The sequence below is a fragment of the Lynx canadensis genome, chromosome D1 (genome assembly GCF_007474595.2).
Source record: "Lynx canadensis isolate LIC74 chromosome D1, mLynCan4.pri.v2, whole genome shotgun sequence".
Classification (NCBI taxonomy): Eukaryota; Metazoa; Chordata; class Mammalia; order Carnivora; family Felidae; genus Lynx; species Lynx canadensis.
The window spans coordinates 109347351-109366527 of NC_044312.2; positions in this window are offsets into that span (position 1 = coordinate 109347351).

Below are 19177 nucleotides of genomic sequence, written 5' to 3' on the forward strand. Positions count from 1 at the left end.
TTGTGAGTTTGAGCCCCATGTTAGGTGTAGAGATTAGTAAAAAGAAAGAAAGAAACTAAAAAATAATACATGGAGACAAATGGAAATGAAAACACAATGGTCCAAAATCTTTGGGATGCAGCAAAAGTGTTTCTAAGTGGGAAAGTGTTTCTAAGAGGGTGTAGAGGGTAGCACTACAGGTCTACCTCAAGAAGCAAGAAAAATCTCAAGTAACCAAACCTTACACCTAAAGGAGCTAGGAGAGAAGGACAAACAAAATCCAAACCCAGCAAAAGGAAGGAAATAATACATGATATAGAAGCTAAAAACAAAACAAAACAATAGAACATCAATGAAACCAGGAACTGGTTCTTTGAAAAGATCAACACAATTGATAAACTTCTAGCTAGAGAGAGAAAGAGAGATAGAGAGAGAGAAAGGGAAAAAGAGGGGACCCAAATAAACAAAATCATTAATGAAAAAGGAGAAATAACAACCAACACCACAAAAATACAAACAATTGTAACAGAATATTATGGAAACCTACATGTCAACAAATTGGACAACTTAAAAGAAATGGATAAATTCCGAGAAACGTTAACCTACCTAAACTAAAGCAGGAAGAAATAGAAAATTTGAACACATCAATTACCAGCAATGAAATTGAAGCAGAATAATAATAATAATAATAATAATAATAATAAAAACTCCCCCAAAACAAAAGTCCAGGAGCAGACAGCTTCACAGACAAATTTTACCAAACATTTAAAGAAGAGTTAATACCTATTCTTCTCAAATTATTCCAAAAAATAGAAGAGGAAGGAACACTTCTGAATTCATTCCATGAGGTATTCTGACACCAAAGTCAGATAAAGACACAGCACACACACACACACACACAAAAGAGAGCTACAGGATGCCAATATCTCTGATGAGTATAGATGCAAATATCTTCAACACAGTATTAGCAAACCAAATCCAACAATATATTTTTTAAATGTTTATTTATTTATTTATTTATTTTTAATTTTTTTTTCAACGTTTATTTCTTTTGGGGACAGAGAGAGACAGAGCATGAACGGGGGAGGGGCAGAGAGAGGGAGACACAGAATTGGAAACAGGCTCCAGGCTCTGAGCCATCAGCCCAGAGCCTGACGCGGGGCTCGAACTCACGGACCGCGAGATCGTGACCTGGCTGAAGTCGGACGCTCAACCGACTGCGCCACCCAGGCGCCCCTAAATGTTTATTTATTTTTTTTGAGAGAGACAGGAAGACAGAATGCTAGTGGAGGAGAGGCAGAGAGAGAGGGAGACACAGAATCCGAAGGAGTTTCTAGACTCTTAGATGTCAACATAGAGTCCATCGCAGGGCTCTAAGTCATGAACTGTGAGATCATGACCTGAACCGAAGTCAGATGCTCGACTGAACCACCCAGGCACCCGACAAACAACATATTTTTAAAAAGTGTACACAACAATCAAGTGGGGTTTATTCCCAGGATGCAAGTGTGATTCAATATTTACAAAACAACGTGATATGTCACATCAATAAGAGAAAGGATTAAACACCATATGATCATTTCAATAGATACAGAAAAAGCATTTGGCAAAGTACAACTTCCATTCATGATAAAAACCTGCAGGGGCGCCTGGGTGGCTCAGTCGGTTAAATGTCTGAATTCAGCTCAGGTCATGATCTCACAGTTATGAGTTCGAGTCCCATGCCGGGCTCTGTGCTGACAGCTCAGAGCCTGGAGCCTTCTTCGGATTCTGCATCTCCCTCTCTCTCTGCCTCTCCCCTGCTCATGTTCTGTCTCTCTCTCTCTCTCTGTCAAAAATAAGTAAACATTAAAAAAAAAATTTTTTTTTTTAAACCCTGCATTCTAGCTACTATTTCACTGTTAAGACAGTAATAGAGGGACTGGAAAGAGGAAAATCTGTGCCAGGGGTAAAATCAAGTACAATTTTCTATATTTGTACTTCTGTTTTTTCAAATAGCACATAATTCTCTCTCCCTCCCTCCCTTCCTCTCTTTACCAGTAAAGAGTAACTTTACAGAGTACACTAAAGAGTTTGCTAATTATACGTCTTATCTAAACTTCATTTATGATCAAGCCTCATATTTTTGGCTAAAAAATACATACTTTATAACTGCTCCCAACAAAGATTAATTTCTTAGTAAACAAATAATTAAGTTGAAAACGAAATCCACACAAAGGTATAATCTTCAAATGCATTTTAGATCATTCATGTTGGCATGGTTAACACATAATACTCTAAAATGTAATTAGACACGTAATAAATGGAATAGAATAGAAAACTCAGAAAGAAACCCACAATTATAGGTCAATTAATCTTCAACCAATGAGGAATGAATACATGATGGGGAAAATACAGTCTTTTCAACCAATGGTGTTGGGGCTGGACCTCGGCACAGCAACATGTGAAAGAATGAAACTACATACACAAAAATAAAGTCAAAATGAATTAAATACCTAAATGTGAGGACTGAAACCATAAAAATCCTTGAAGAGAGCACAGGCAGTAATTTCTTTGACCTCAACCATAGCAACATTTTTCTAGATGTGTCTCCTGAGGCAAAGGAAATAAAAGTAAAAATAAACTATTGGGAATACATCAGAATAAAAAATTTCTGCATAGCGGAGGAAACAATCAACAAAACTAAAAGACAACCCACCGAATGGGAGAAGATATTTGCAAATGACAGACCTAATAAAGGGTTAGTATCCAAAATATAGAAATAACTGAGACAGCTCAACACCCAAAAAAACAAGCAATCAACTAAAAAATGGGCAGAAGACATGAACAGACATTGCTTCAGAGAAGACACACAGATGGCCAACAGACACATGAAAAGATGCTCAACATCACTCATCATCAGAGAAATGCAAGTCAAAACCTCATACCTATTAGAATAAGATATCACCTCACACCTGTCAGAATGGCTAAAATAAGAAACACGTGTTGTGCCGGAGTCAGCACCAGCAGGTCCAGGGGTTCCCGAAGGAAGAACAGCGTCGGTGAAGATAAAACAAAACTAAAATAAAAAACTAAAACTAAGATAAAAATGGACACAGACAACAGCAGTGTGTTGAAACAGCGTCGGTGAAAATAAAACAAAACTAAAATAAAAAACTAAAACTAAGATAAAAATGGACACAGACAACAACATTACTGGCCGATTTATTGCAGTAAACGTGGGATTAGATATGCTAGTGATTTCCTTGGAGCATATGTCATCTATGTTTTTCTAACATTACCTAATTTTGAAAATGTTCCTATGTGTAAACAACATTTAAGAAATAACATGGTGATTTTCTCCTAACTTTCCCGCATACCCTTTGATTATAGATTAATTTCTTACATTATTCCATTATGCATCTGCGTTTATCTATCATCTACAAAGTATTTGCTTTGCTGTTCTCGTGAAAGGCCCTCCATTTCTCAACACCTCAAGTGGAAGAGTTACAGGGACATGACCTCCTAACCACATGAGGCCAGAAGAACAATGTGTTTGCCTCCGTCCGAGGTGCCAGAAAGGGGCTGAAAAAGCCTTAGAAACCCATGCCTCATACATTCTCAGAGAGACAATGCACCTAGGAGCCAATGAACCGACTAGGTTCAGTCACCATCTGGAATGCCTCTGGGGGGCTAGGTGGGCCCAGGGGTTGAAGTCACCTGTGCCCAGAGATACACTCCTTAGTTGCCAGAGTGGGGCTTTCAAATCCATATGTCTCTTCTCTACAGGCCCTCTTTGCTGGCAAAGGTATGAGGCTATCCTTCCTGTAAGCAGAGGAGTCTCCATAGGGGATGGCAAGGGCTAAATGTAAGGCCGCACAATTTCTTGCAGAACCTTACTTTCTTCCCTAATGGTTCTTTTCCCAGGGGGCCTGCCGGGGGCGATTCCCCAATAGACAGTACCCCAGGTAGTCTTAAGGCCGAATTACCTAAAAGCAGGAGTACAAGAAGCTTCATTGTCGGAGCGCCACCCTGCAGTCACCAATCGGCCCACAGCCCAGGCCTTGCCACTCAGGCTGGGATAGCTCGGCTTCCAGCAGTGTTGGTTAGGATGTGGAGAAAAAGAAGCCCTCATGCACTCTTGGTGGGCATGCACACTGGTACAGTCACTATGGAAAGCAGTATGGGAAGAAGTTCCTCAAAAAATTAAAAATAGAACTACCCTATGACCCAGTAATTGCAGTACTGGGTATTCACCCCCAAAATACAAAAGCATTAATTAAAAAGGATTCCTACATCCCCGTATTTATTGCAGCATTATTTACAATAGTCAAACTATGGAAGCAACCCAGTGTCCATTGACAGGTGAATGGACAAGGATATGTGGTATAAATATAATGGGATACTATATAAAAAAGATATAAAAAAGAATGAAGTCTTGCTATTTCACAACAATATGGATACAGCTAGAGAAGAGAGTGCTAAACAAAACAAGTCATTCAGAGAAAGACAAATATATAATCTCACTCATATGTGGAATTTAAGAAACAAAGCAAACAAGTAAAGGAAAAAAAGAGAGAGAGAGACAAACCAAGAAATAGACTCTTAACTATAGAGGACAAAACTGATGATTACAAGAGGGGAGGTGGGTAGGGTGATGCATTAAATAGATGACAGAGATTAAAGAATATACTTATCATGATTGTAAAAATTAAATTAATAAAAAGAAAAGGGGGGCTTCGGGTGGTTCAGTGGGTTAAGCATCTGACTCTTGATTTCGGTTTGGATCATGATCTCACAGTTTGTGAGTTTGAGCCCTGCATTGGGCTCCACACTATCAGAACAGAACCTGCTTGGGATTTTTTTCTCCCCCTCCCCCCACCCCTCCCTCACTTGCATGCATGCACACTGTCTCTCTCAAAATAAAGAAATAAACTTAAAAAAAAAAGAAAAAGAGAAAGAAAAGGGAAGGGAAGGGATTGGCCTAAGGGGACCCATTTGGTCAAAGGCAAAGCTGGACCAAGAAGTCCGGGGTGACACTATACACCCCAACAGTTGCTTTAGCCTTGTTGGTGGAAAGAACTTTAAGAGGCCATGTGGCTCGCAGTCCTACCTAGATACCAGTTGGCTCTGGGTTCAAACTGCTTAGCTCCAGTGTAAATAGGTATGTGACCTTGGGCTAATTGCTTAATATTCCTATGCCTCAGTTTCTTCTTCTGTAAAATGGAGATAATAAAACCTATTTCATAGGATCAAAAAGTTAAGTTACTAAAGCACAATAAATGTTAGTTGGTATTACTATTCTCTCCATCCTTAACAGTGATGGAAACGTCCCTCTTACATTATTACTAAAATAAAACTATCAGCCATTATTTATTGAGCACCTACTTCATGTACTTTAATCCTCACAATAATCCCACATGATGGATATTTTTTTTTCTCCATTTTACAGAGGAAGGTGCTGTGGCTCAGTATATATGAATTCCCAGTGAATACGAATTTCAAGTCAGTGCTAACTCCAAAGTCTTTCCCCTTAACCACCATGCTGTCCTGTCTTCCTGATGAAATTCACTGCAAACCTTTTCCTGTACACTGAGAAACAAGCCCACTGACCCAATTAAAGGAGGGACATGGAGACTTGGAGCACAATGAAGTGAGGCTTTAATCAACGTTCTTGCAAGAGAGGATGTCTGATGGACAGGCACATTGGGGGCAGCGACAGCAGACCATTTATCTCCTAGCATGTAAGTCCCTCCCCTGGTTCCTCATTGGCTGAGTACTACAGGGGTTCCAGCCTTACCCAGAGGGCGCCTATGTCCATGTAAGGCAAAGAGTAATCTGATCGGAACGAATAAACATTCCCTGAGGTGGTGCAGAGACTTTCAGTCCTCCTCCTGCTATTCTTTGGTGCATGCTCATTGCAAAGTTCCCCAAAACAAGCTCGCAAAACGGAGAGAGGAAGAACCAGGAAGTGAAGTGTCTAAGGGTTTGGGACTCACTCCATTGTGGTGGTGGTGGGGGGTCGTACATATTTCCAATAGGTTGCAAGCCTATTGTTAATTAGACAGTACAGCTTTTAGTTGGTACTTCCGAAAGTGAATCATCTCCCTTACTTCTCACACACACTGAATTCATTCTGCCTGGTGCAGCTCTTCTGGAAGCTCATGGATCACTCTTGACTACAGCTGCTTCCTGAGTGCTTGGGCACAGCCAGGTGCACAGCGGCATTGGGAACCCTGTTCCCGGTAATGAAAGAGACATGGTCCCTGGCCTCAAGGAGCTCAGTATCTATTGCTAACAGCAGACAAGGAAAGAGTTTGTGGTAGGACTGCTAGTTGTAGCACAAATCCATTCTCCTCTTCTTCCTGGGAACATGGCCTCCCAACTAGACAGTACATTTCCCAGTGAGCTTTGCATCTAGGTGTGGCTAAAGAGAGCAGAGACAATGTGAGAACTTCCCAGTCTTGGATTTAAAGTGTTGGGCAGGGGCACCTGAGTAGTTAGTCGGTTTCGGCTCAGGTCACGATCCCAGGTCATCGTGGGATCCCGCCCTGTGCTGGGTATGTAAACCTCCATTTTCCCCCTTCCCAAGGACTAGAATGTGGATATAAAAAGCAGATAGGATCAACACTTTAGGGCAAAGTTTTCTTTTTTCTTTTTCTTTCTTTTTCTTTCTTTCTTTCTTTCTTTCTTTCTTTCTTTCTTTCTCTTCCTTTCTTTCTTCCCTTCCTTTCTTTCTTTCCCTTCCTTTCTCTTCCTTTTCCTTCCTTCCTTCCTTCCTTCCTTCCTTCCTTCCTTCCTTCCTTTTAGGGCAAAGTTTTCAACTAGGGTTTTGCAGAACCACAGAACTGCCCCTGAGATGTTTCTAAGCTAGGGGTTGTGTATAAAAAAAAAAAAAAAAAAAAAAAAAGGCAGCATTATTTTTGAACTTCATGTGCCCTGTGATGGACAGACTCTAAGCAGCCTGAGAAACCACTAGAGGTCGTTCAGCCCCATCTGGCAACGCACAGTGGAACTGTGTTCATCCAGGAATGTTGCCTGAGTTTTCAAGGTGAGCTCAGGAAATGTTGATCATTTGTGAACACTGGGTTGCCTGGACAGGAAGAGGTGAAGACTGATGCCATTAGCCCTGGCCCTCCTGAATTACTGCTCCCAACCTCCCCTTATGCACAGATGACTGACTTACAGGAGCAGATAAGCTTTTTGGTGTGATAGAAAATCAGAGGAGGGGCGCCTGGGTGGCTCAGTCGGTTAAGTGACCGACTTTGGCTCAGGTCATGATCTCACCGTCAATGAGCTCGAGCCCTGCGTCGGGCTCTGTGCTGAAAGCTCAGAGCCTGGAGCCTAATTCGGATTCTGTGTTTCCCTCTCTCTCTGACCGTCCCCCGTTCATGCTCTGTGTCTCTCTGTCTCAAAAATAAATAAACATTAAAAGAAAATCAGAGGACATCTTCCTTCTAAATAAATAATTTTTACACACTCTGACTCAGTTGCTTCCCTGCCACTTTACTGTTGACGTACGCACTATAAAACGTGAATTATGCGGTTAGAAGTGAATTTTAGCTTGATTTCACATTTTTGCAAGTTTCTTGTTTAGTGACTTATTATGCCCTACTATTGTGTATCTTATTAGCATTTGTGTTTTACAAATATGTCTAATGGTCCAGTGTGGTGATTTTTTTATCATGAGGTATGAAATGAAAGAGGAGAAGTTTAGGACTATGGACAAATCTGGTAGTGTTAGTAGTAAAGAATTACAATGTACAAAGGCAGGAATGGCTTCAGCAATATTGAGAAGAACTTAACCACAAATTACAGCCATTTGACAAGTAAATGAGCTCATTGTTATCAATTAGTATCTCAAAGCAAACAGTAAAGGCTTTTATTTTAAAGGTCACATACAGTAAAAAGGCTCAAAGAGCAAGTTATTTGGTAGCAGAACTTACTGCCTAGAAAAGAGAACTTAATGCCAGCACATGAAATTAGTCAGTGAAATACTAGCACATGATACCAAATGAAAGTTGATGTACCGATGATGTCACATGATGCTGAAAAGCTGTTTGTTTGTTTGTTTGTTTGTTAATAAATTGAAAAATAAGGGTGCCTGGCTGGCCCAGTCAGAAGAGCATGCAACTCTTGATCTCCGGGTTGTGAGTTGGAGCCCCATGTTGGGTGCACCTGGGTGGCTCAGTCAGTCGAGCATCTGACTCTTGATTTCAGCTTAGGTCATGGTCCCAGGGTCATGGGATCAAGCCCTGTGTCAGGCTCTGTGCTGAGCGTGAAGCCTGCTTGGGATTTTCTCTCTCTCTCCCTCTCTCTCTCTGTCCCTCCCTGCTTTCTCTCTCAAAATAAATAAACATTTAACAAACAAACAAACTGAAAAAAAACCCAGGTATTTGTCTAGGCTGATGAGTCCATGATTTCACCTATAAATGCTATGCTATATAGTACATGTAAGATTTGTAAGGGATGGCGATAATCAAGAGAATTTGCTGTGCTGCGAACAGCTTTGACAAACAAAGAAATAAACAGCCAAGCTATATTTAGCATTTTCTTCATATATGGACTCAAATGGTCTGTCTTAGAGAAACTGTCTTAGTGTTTGAACTGATGGTATTCCCATCAAGGATTTGCTCCATAAGACTTTTCACTGCTCTTGTTAAAACAAAACACAACCCAAACCCAACAAACAAAGGCTTGGTGTTGTCATACCTATTGCTTTCTTCACTGAGAGGCGCTGGTGTAAAAAACTCTTGGAAGGAAAATCAGTGGTGCTGCAAAATGGTTCACTGTATTAAACAAAGACCGTTTTACTTGAGAGTGTTTAAAAAAACCGTGTGATATGATCCAAAATTCTACTTCTGTGTATGTACCAAAGAATTGAAAGCAGGGACTTGAACCTGTACCTGAAAACCCATGTTCACAGCAGTGTTACGCACAGTAGCCAAAGGCGGAAACAACAGAAATGTCCATGGACAGATGGGTGGATAAACAAAATGTGGTATGCACATGTAATGGAATGGTACTCAACCTTAAAGAGGAAGGAACTGTGGACACCTGCTATAACACTGATGAACCCAGAAGACGGTAAGCTAAGTGAAATAAACCAGACACAAAAGGACAAATATTGTACCCTTCCACTTGAACGAGGTACCCGGAATAGGCAAATTCAGAGGCAGAAAGTTGAAGAGTGGTTATCAGGGGCTAGAGGGAGGGGATAAAGGGGAATTATTATTAAAAAGGCTACTTTCCCTTTGGGAAGATGAAAAGTGGGGATGAAGAGTGATGATGGTTACACAACATTGTGAGCGTACTCAACACCCCTAAATTGTGCACTTAAACACGTTTCACTGGTAAATTTTGTTACACGTATTTTACCATGGTAACATTTTTTTAATTTTAAAAATTAAAAACAAAAAAACCCCTGTAAAATCTGGGAAAAAGAGCACAGAAAATCTCCCGTCACATGTAGAAATCTGGTGGCTTCACACTTTGTACGTGGGTCCATCAGGAAAGCACTCATTTGGTTGGGGAAAGCTGCTGAATGAATCTACAAGATGGGTTATCTTATCCAATTGGTGAGGACTCCTCCAATTAGATTGCCTTCTAATAGGAATTTACATGGGACACAAATGTCTTCCCATTCTGTGAGCATTTTAAGAAGCCATCCATACACCTGTCTCCCAGACCATCAAGTTATCAAGTTCTCAGTTGTGTTTTTTACAAGTCTCTGCAAATGGCCAGCCCATCATACACTGCTCATGAGTGCCTGTAAGTCTGCACCTCGGGCCCTCTTTCCTTCCCACACAAAGTGGATAGCATCTGCATTGCCCAACGTTCTGCCCACTGGGAGGCAGACATTCTGCCCACCACTTTTCAGGGCCGCCCGTGAATGGGGTTGTGGTGAAATAGCTGACCACTTCCGGCTGTCACTAGCCTACTGTGCAGAGCCTTCTGTAAAGCAGGCTTGTACTTTTCCTTCATCCCCTTGAAGCCTTTGAGTATAAACCAAGGGAAAGGAAGGGAAACAGTAGAAGGAGGTGCCATGGGAGTCTGAACCACCTGCTCATGTGGTTCATTTGTGCCTTCTGGATCTGCTCGGGCCCAGGATCATATACACCGCTTCAACTTCTAGTGGGATGCAACTGTGAAAATCCAATTTCATGAGTCTGTGGGCCAGATGACACCCACTCAGTCTTTACCGAGTCCCAGTAGCAAGCCAGAAGCTGCCTTTTAGAATGTAGAATAGTCATTAGTGGAGGATAGCATGGCCAACATTCCAAAGGTCTTAGCTGCGATGCTCCCATTTGGGGCTTCGCGTGGGTCTCCGCGTGGCATCTACGGCCGACATCTAAGTTGGGCAGCTTGCATCACAGCCCGGACTTTTGAAGAGCCTTTCTTCGATCCAAACCAAACATTGTCGGATGTGCAGGTTACCTACTAAATGAGTCAGAGCAGCATGCCCAAATATGATACGTGCGGGCTCCAAAACCCAGAAGGCGCACATCATGCATTGCTCCTTGCTCCTCTTTCTTCATGATGCATAGTGGAAAGGGCAGCAACTGGGGTCTCTCTTAAAGACATATCAACATTCTCCAGACCTCTGGACCCTTAGGAACTTTCCTGATGTGCCACGTCCTCGAATTTCCACAGGGTTTATCTCTGGCACACATATGTCTAAGGCACACAAGGTGTACCTTACTCTTTCCTACTCTCAGCATCCAGTTAACATATGTGTCAACTGAGTTTATCAGCATGGTGTTCTCAAGACCGTCAGAGTCCCTCTGGACCTTGTGGTTTGTGGGAGGATGGCCTAAGCCACCAGGGTCAAGACAGTAAGATACTGTTATAACAGACACTGATGTGGCAGATACTGTTATCCCTGCTATGGACACGCAAACTCATTTTCCATACTCACGGGAATCTAAAAGAAAGCATTTCCTTTCTTATATATTTGCTTTCATATACCAGTTGTTGGCGTTTATATTGATTTTCTGCAATAAAAATATCAAATATAGGGGCGCCTGGGTGGCTCAGTCGGTTGAGCATCCGACTTCGGCTCAGGTCGTGATCTCGAGGTTCGTGGATTTGAGCCCCGCATTGGGCTCTGTGCTGACAGCTCGGAGCCTAGAGTCTGCTTCAGACTCTGTGCCTCCCTCTCTCTCTGCCCCTTCCCCGCTTGTGCTCTGCCTCTCTCTCTCTCAAAAATAAATAAACATTAAAAAATTTTTTAAAGCTGTCAAATGTAGGATTGCAGCTGTGATTAACATTGCCACATCATTAAGTTTGCTTTTCTCCTGTCAAATAGGTAAGTTACTTGCCTGTCTCAAGTCACTAATAGTGGCCCTGATCTCTGCACTTTCTCCAGCTTTGGTACTGTTTTTGGTTTATAACTTCTCAGGGCTGGGAAAACAATTCCAGGGGTTTCCTTTTGCCCCGCCCCCACTTTTTTTTTTTTTTTTTTTTTTACTATAATAGCTCACACTAGAGCAGCAGGAAACCATTGAAAGATTCTGCCAGCTACTGAGCATTAATATCACAACAAATTCTGGGATGGGGGAAATAACTACAGCACAAATCTGAGGGCCTTAGGAATGTGGCCTTTAACCTCTAAAGGCCTCCAGTGCTAATTGGTCTCCATGGGTAATAATATTTGAATTAACATCTGAAACTACAGTGAATTTGTACAGTGCCATTGTAGTGAATCTGGAACTATGTTTCCCAGACTTCTGTTCCTTGCATAGTCCTGACTTAGTGTGGGCCACAAGTGACATTTGATGCAAGATTTGGAAAGTGGAAGTGAAACAGGAGCTATATCCTTTTTCCACTAGGAAGGTTGGTGTGGGGGTGCCAGACATAATTTGCAACTCATCCGCAATGACCCTTATCATTTAGGGGGTCACCTTGTTGACGTGAGGCAGCGTGCTCTACAGCTCCTCTGGCTTATGCCAGATCCTCCTTCAACTTCTGTCACTTAAAAAAAAATTCATGTTTCTTTTTGAGAGAGAGAGAGACAGAGCATGAGTAGGGGAGGGACAGAGAGAGAGAGAGGGAGACACAGAATCTGAAGCAGGCTCCAGGCTCTGAGCTGTCAGCACAGAGCCCTGCGCGGGGTTCGAACTCATGAACTGCGAGATCATGACCGGAGCTAAAGTTGGATGCTTAACCGACCGAGCCACCCAGGTGCCCCATCTTCTGTCACTTCTGTTCTGGTGCAACTATGGCTTCCTGACAGAGTGCCATCTTCTCCTGTAGGTCACCTGAATCGTCAAAGTTGGAAGCTTACACGCAGAGAGGAACTGATGTGGGTTCTGGTCTATCCTGTGGGTCTAGCTCAGCCTCACAAGTGCCAGTTTGTTCTTACTGCCCCCACCTTACATTCATCTCAACTGCCTGCCTACCGTCTTTTGGCTCCAGTTCCAGATAAAAAGACACCAGTCTTATGTAATCAGCTCTCACAATTATGTAGGGTCTCATCCTTCTAAGACATCTTCATTGTATATAATCACTCCCAGTAATTCTGTTTCTCTGATAAAATCCTGGCTGATAGAAAGTATCCCTTTTAAAAGTAATTTTGAAAAAGTCATTTTAAAAGAAACACAAACTGGGGCACCTGGGTGGCTCAGTCGGCTAAGCGTCTGACTCTTGGTTTTGGCTCAGGTCATGATCTTGCCATTGGTGGGTTCGAGTCCTGCATCGGGCTCTGCACTGACAGCGTGGAACCTGCTTGGGATTCTCTCTCTCTCCCTCCCTCTCTGCACCTCCCCTGCTTGCTTGCTTTGTTTCTCAAAACAAATAAATAAGCATTTTTAAAAAAAGATACACAAACTGCCATTTTCTTTGTTAGAAGAAACTTTAAGTTCAGTCCACGTCTCTTGTCCCTTTGTAAACAAAGGTAAGTAAATCAATGTCTCTGTAGATTTCTTATTTTAACAAAGCACTTTGGACAGGTTTTGTTTTGGTTTGCTTCTTAGCAGTGCTGCATGAACACAGAATCAGGAACAGCTCCTTTGCTTGAAGAAAGAGGGGAAGGTAGTGTGATAGATTGAATGTAAAAATCGCCCCCTCCTTCTATCCATAAGGCCCCTTGAAATGGGACTCTACACCATGTATTTCCCCACCCCTTAAATCTGGACTGGTCTTGTGACTTACTTTGGCCAATCAAATATGGCAGAAGTGATAGAGTGTCTCTTACAAGCCTCAGGACAGTTTTGTTTTTCTCTTGCTTTCTTGAACCCACACTTGGACAATGAGAACATGTCCAGGCTCATCTGCTAAAGATAAGAGAGACCATATAGAGCACAGCTGAATCATCTTGGTTGAGGCCATTCTACAGATCTCAGCAACCATGCCAGCTGGCCATGGACTGTGAGTGAGCACAGTTGAGGTCAATCAAGCCCAGCCCAGATCAGCAGTACCACCCAGATGAACAATAATGCAATGAATAATAAGTCTTTTAAAACCTTTATGTTTTGGAGTGGTTTGTTACACAGCACATTGCTAACTGATATAGGAGCGTGGGAAAAGGGACATGTTAAAAGAATGGGTAGGAACTCTCCAGGTGGATCAAAAGAGAAAAAGCATTGTGGTCAAAGGGGAGATCATGTGCAAAGAATGGAGGTAGGAATAGGCCCATCAGATTTTAGGCAGTGGTGTGGTGGTAAATGTTTAACACCATCTCTCCATGTTCAGTTCTGATGTGAATATTGGTTGATATTTTTGTTGTTGTTAATGAGAAACAAACTTTTTCCACGGAAGACAAAATAGTAAACATCTTAGACTTTGGGGGTCAGAGAGGCGCTATAGCCACTCCACAGCTCTGCTATTGTTGTACAAAACAACCACAGAATAATAGGTACATGAATGAGTGTAGTTGTGTTTCAATAAAACTTTATTTACAAAAATAGGTGATGGGCCAGATTCAGCTTGTGGTTTCCTGAACTCTGGTCTAGGTGACCAACAAAACAATAAATCAACTTGATTTGTAGTGTTTGTTGACTTGTAGTGTAATTATTCCTACCATGGCTGATTTTACACTGCCAATATAACATTTGGAAGAAATGTGCGGTAAGTAACACATCATTCTACCACCAGGCCGATAAGCTAGACATAGATAACCTTAGAAACATAAGCAATAGTAAAATATAGCAAACTAACTAGAAAGTAGTGGGTTGTCAGTATTTATTAACTTTGCTCTTAAAAAACCCAATTTGATGATAAGTCTATAGAATTTAATAATTTAATTTAAATATTTTATTTTGGAGGGACACCTGGGTGGCTCAGTTGGTTAAGTGCCCTACTCTTGATTTAGGCTCAGGTCATGACCTCACCATTGTAAGATCAAGCCCTGTTGATCTCAGCAGATTACTTTTTTAAAGTAATCTCTATGCCCAATGTGGGGCTCGAGCTCACAACCCACAACCCCAAGGTCAATAGTCATAGGCTCTACTGACTGAGCCAGCCAGGCACCCCTAATAATTTAATTTTAGTCTTTAATGTAATTTTATTGTGTTCAACAGCTGGCTGACAAAATTCAGCTTTCAAGAGCCAGTAAGAGTCAGACTTGGCATACCATTGCATTCAGAGAATGGTGTATAATCCGATGTGGCTGGAACATGATGGGGGTAGAGGAGCAATGGGAGATATAGCTGAAAGGTTTTTGGGTAGGGGGATCAGACTAGGCTGGGCCCTGTGGGCTGGTAAGGAAGGCAGTGTTTCAGATGGGAGGTGATAAGATCAGGTTGCTTTAAGAAGGATCACTCTGGATACAGAGAGGAGACTGTGTTTGCTGTGAGAAGCCTGAGGCAAGTAGGTCACTTAGGAGGCCATTGACATAACCATAGAGAAACTGATGGCTTGGACCAAGGCAGGTGTTGTGGGGAAGGAGATGTGGGTAGACGCTAGCTATACAGGAGTCAGAATCTGTAGGATGTGGTGACAGGTGGTATGGGGGAAAGTGGGAGGGAGACGCTAAGGAGACCCCAAGGACTGAGACTTGAGCATGTGCTTGAATGGACCGCCAGTCCCTGAAACTGAGAGCACTGGAGATGCTGGTTTGAGCAGAAGGTGAGATGTCTGGTTTTGAACATAATGCATTTGATGAATCTGGGGAACACTGAGGAGGGGAGTTCTAGGCTGGACTCAAAGTTGGGATAGAAGACCCAGGATCCTGCCTCTTGTGGCTCCAGCTCATGGGACAGTCCCCACTCTATCTCTGCCCTGGCTCTAGGCCACCTGTGGAAGCCACATGTCCACTCTGGGACTCAGTCTTCCCTTTTTTTTTTAATTTGAGAGAGAGAGAGAGCAAGCAGTGGAGAGGGGCAGAGGGAGGGAGAGAGAAAATCTTAAGCAGGTCCACACTCAGTGTGGTGACTGATGCAGGGCTCAGTCCCATGACCTGAAATCATGACCTGAGCCAAAATCAAGAGTGGGATGCTCAAACGACTGAGTCTTTCCATTTGTAATGGGGTATTAGGCTCAGACTCCTGCTCCCCTGTTGCTTGAGTGTTGGGAAAATCCTATGAGATTTGTATGGCAGTGGAAAGTGGGGATGGAGGAGGCTGGTCTCATCCTGTCCTTTGCCCACCTGAAGGTGCAGGGGGATCTTTTGGAGAGGAGAGGAATGGCCAGCCTGGGCCCTCAGATTTCTGTAGCCGTTCTGGGTCGGAGGAGCAAATATCAGGTCTCTGAGATTGAGAATGGAAATGTCATGCTCACCTCCCTCCCCCGCAAGGCCTCTCCTTCTCCCATCCTTCCTCTCATCTGGGTGCCCCCCGGGGGCTGTCCCTCTCCTCAGGTGCACAGCCCTGTAGTCCCTCTCTGCTTCTCTGGCACAGCCTGAGAAGCTGCCCAATCATGTTGGCAGGTTGCCACCTTCACCTCAGGCACCCAAAGCGCTTGGGCCCTCTATGTCTGTCTCCCACTCAAGCCTGCTCTCAGGAGGCTTCTACAAGGAGGCTCTTGAATAGAGCCAGCTGGGACTCCTGAGTGTGTGTTTGATGGGGTGGGACAATGGATTCCAGTGACAGGGTGGTGCTTGGGAATTCAAGCCCTCTGGGTTCTGTCCTGGTTCAGCCTCTCCAGGTCCAGTGAGCCTGGACACCACACCTTTTTGTACCTCAGTTTCCCCTTCTGTGAAAGGGGGATAAGAATAACACCTCTTTCCCAGGGTTGGTGGAAGGATCAAATGAGTGAAAACACATAGGCACAGAGAAGAGCACCCAGCCCATTGTAAGTGCTCAGGAAAGTTAGTTGGTGTCCCTGTTCTTAGCCATGTCCCTCTTCCCAGTAGCATTTGCAACTGGAGACCCTTCTCCTGTCTGTTTCAGTGACTCCTCTCCATCTACAACAGAGGTCCCCACCGGTGTGCTGCTGTGCCAGCCAGGAAGGGACTGCAGATGGCGAGAGATCATGACCCCTCTGCTCTGGGGACAGTCCGGCCTCCCCTGAAGCTCATCTCAGCCATTCCATTCACTCCAGAGTCCCACATGGGACAATCCAAACTTCTAAGCAGGACATTCAGGGCCTTTCGTTAGTCGGTGCTGGTGTGCCTTTCCCACCGGGGAGCCCAGCACTCCCTGGCTCACAAAGGCCCCAGCTTTCTTACACCCAGTGCACGTGTGTGGTTCTCTGAGGGTAGCTGCTTCCACACCTGTCCCAGACCTTATTGTGAGCTCCTTGAGGCGGCGACCACATTTCACCCACTGCCCAGCCCTGGAAACGTGTAGAGTGGGCACAGAGTGGGTAGTACCACATGCGTGTTGATGGAAGAAGCCTCTTTGCAAGGCATTGGGACCCAGGGGCTGTTCCCTGTAGCTGAAGCTGGAGATGTTTGGATCAAGGAGTCCCAGAGGGCCCCTCCCCACCCCACCCCACCCCTGCTTAGTCACTGAAGGCTAATATTTGATTTGGTGCCTACTTAGGGTCTGCCTTTGCTTCTACAGAGAAACCCTCTCCCAGGACCTGATGATTCCAGATGCTTCCAGTTAGTTCTTGAATCCTGAATTGTGCTCTCTGCTGAAGCGGGGCAACGTTGATTAGAAAAAAAAAAAAAAAAAGGCCCACCAGCCTGACGGTCTGGGAAGGCAGGAGAGGTCTATCAAGACAGATCTTACAGGCAAGTCTGAATTTTCCAGGAGGGCACAAGACAAGGTGAAGGATGTTCTTGGGAAAGTCATGATCAGAGGCTAGGGCCGGAGGTGGACAGACAGAAGGGCCGGAGGGAGCAGACAGGCACCTTCTTGGCCTGGGGGTCAGTCCATGCTTTTCTTTGGATGGACGACTTTGAGTCGAGTACAATTCTTTACTGCTGCTTAACGCCCGAAACCTAATTATGGCTTTGTGTGTCTGTGTTCTTTTGCCTTTTCCAGAGCTCTACTGGTTAAAAGTGGGGTGCGATAAAAGCAGCCACTTTTCAAGCCCGGAGACTGTCATCCAAACTGTCAACTAACCATTGCATTCTCTATTATCCAAACAGGTCAACAATGGTCTCTGTGAAAAATAAAATAAAGAGGAACTGATAGCAATGTCTTGGTTCCTTCACCTTACGTTCTTTTGGGGGAAGGTCCTGGAAGTCAGCCTAGGCTAGGGTACAGGAACTTCTTTTTTCAGATGGCAGTGTGATAGCACTTAGGGAGCATAGATTCTGAAGCTACACCGTCCAAGGCTTAGCTGTATGACCCCGAGTGTTACTTAACCTCTCTAAGCCTCAGTTCCATCACCCATAGACGGTACCCATCTCGTAAGTTAGTGTATGTTAAAGTCTGTAAACTTTAGTGGCGGGCACACAGCACACCGTGTTAGCTATTATTTTTATTACTTGTCCGGATAGGTCAACATAGCTCTAAAGAAAGTAACAGAAAAAGTTGATTCTCTGCTAGTCTTGAGTTCCATTTTATTTAAAAAATTTTTTTTGAGTTTAGGGGTGCCTGGGTGGCTCAGCTAACTAAGCATCCAACTTCCGCTCAGGTCATGATCTCACAGTTCGTGAGTTTGAGCCCCGTGTCGGACTCTGTGCTGACAGTGCAGAACCTGGAGCTTGCTTTGGATTCTGTGTCTCCCTCTCTCTCCGTCCCTCGCCTGTTCATTCTCTCTCTCCCTCTCTCTCTCTCCTGAGAGAGAGAGAGAGTCCCAAGGAGGCTCTGCGCTGTCAGAGCAAGCCCACGTAGGCCTCAATCTTACGAACTGTGAGATCACGACCTGATCCTAAATCAGGAGTTGGACCTTAACCAACTGAACCACCCAGGTGCTCCTGGAGTTTCATTTTATTTTTTTTTATTTTTTTTAATTTTTTTTAAATTTATTTTTGAGACAGAGAGAGACAGAGCATGAACGGGGGAGGGGCAGAGAGAGAGGGAGACACAGAATCGGAAGCAGGCTCCCCGCTCTGAGCCGTCAGCCCAGAGCCCGACGCGGGGCTCGAACTCACGGACCGTGAGATCGTGACCTGAGCCGAAGTCGGACTCAACCGACTGAGCCACCCAGGCACCCCTGGAGTTTCATTTTAAAGTGCTGGATGGGGCATCTGGGTGGCTCAGTCAGTTGAGCATGCAGCTTCAGCTCAGGTCATGATCTCACCGTTTGTGAGTTCGAGCCCCGCATCAGTCTCACTGCTGTCAGCACAGAGCCTGCTTCGCGTCCTCCATCCCCCCTCTCCCCTCAAAAATAAATAAATGTTGAAGTGCTGGATGTCTTGCTGTGCTGAAGAACACCAGGGGCGGGGAATGGACTTTATCCGAGACAGGGTGTCTTCTCCTTGTGGGGAGGACCCGTAGTGAAGTTGGTGACTCAAAAGGGGGAGTCGAGTACCTCCTTGCTAGTGTGATCCTCCATCTAGCCCCCGCTCAGCCTGAAGTGTTCCCCTCTACCCAGCTCCAGTCCCTCCTTCAGTTTACATGTCCCACTCCAGTTCCAATGTCTCCCCATGAGCCCTATGAGGCCCATGAACCCTATCTGCCTTGCCCACCTATGTCCCCAAATTAGAGACGACGTTCAGTACGTGGGGCTGAATTGAATGGAAAGGAATGATTTGGATTTTCTCAAAGGAAAAATAAGTCAAGCTGAGGTGGCCAATCTGCACCAGTGAGCCCAGTCAAGAGGTTGTTGAGAATTGTAAGCCTCTGGGAAGGGCGGTGGAGGAGCTTGATTGAGCCTGGGCCCCTTCCTCATGGGGACAGTCACAGCTGCTATTCTTGGGCATCTGCCTCATCCTCAAACGTGG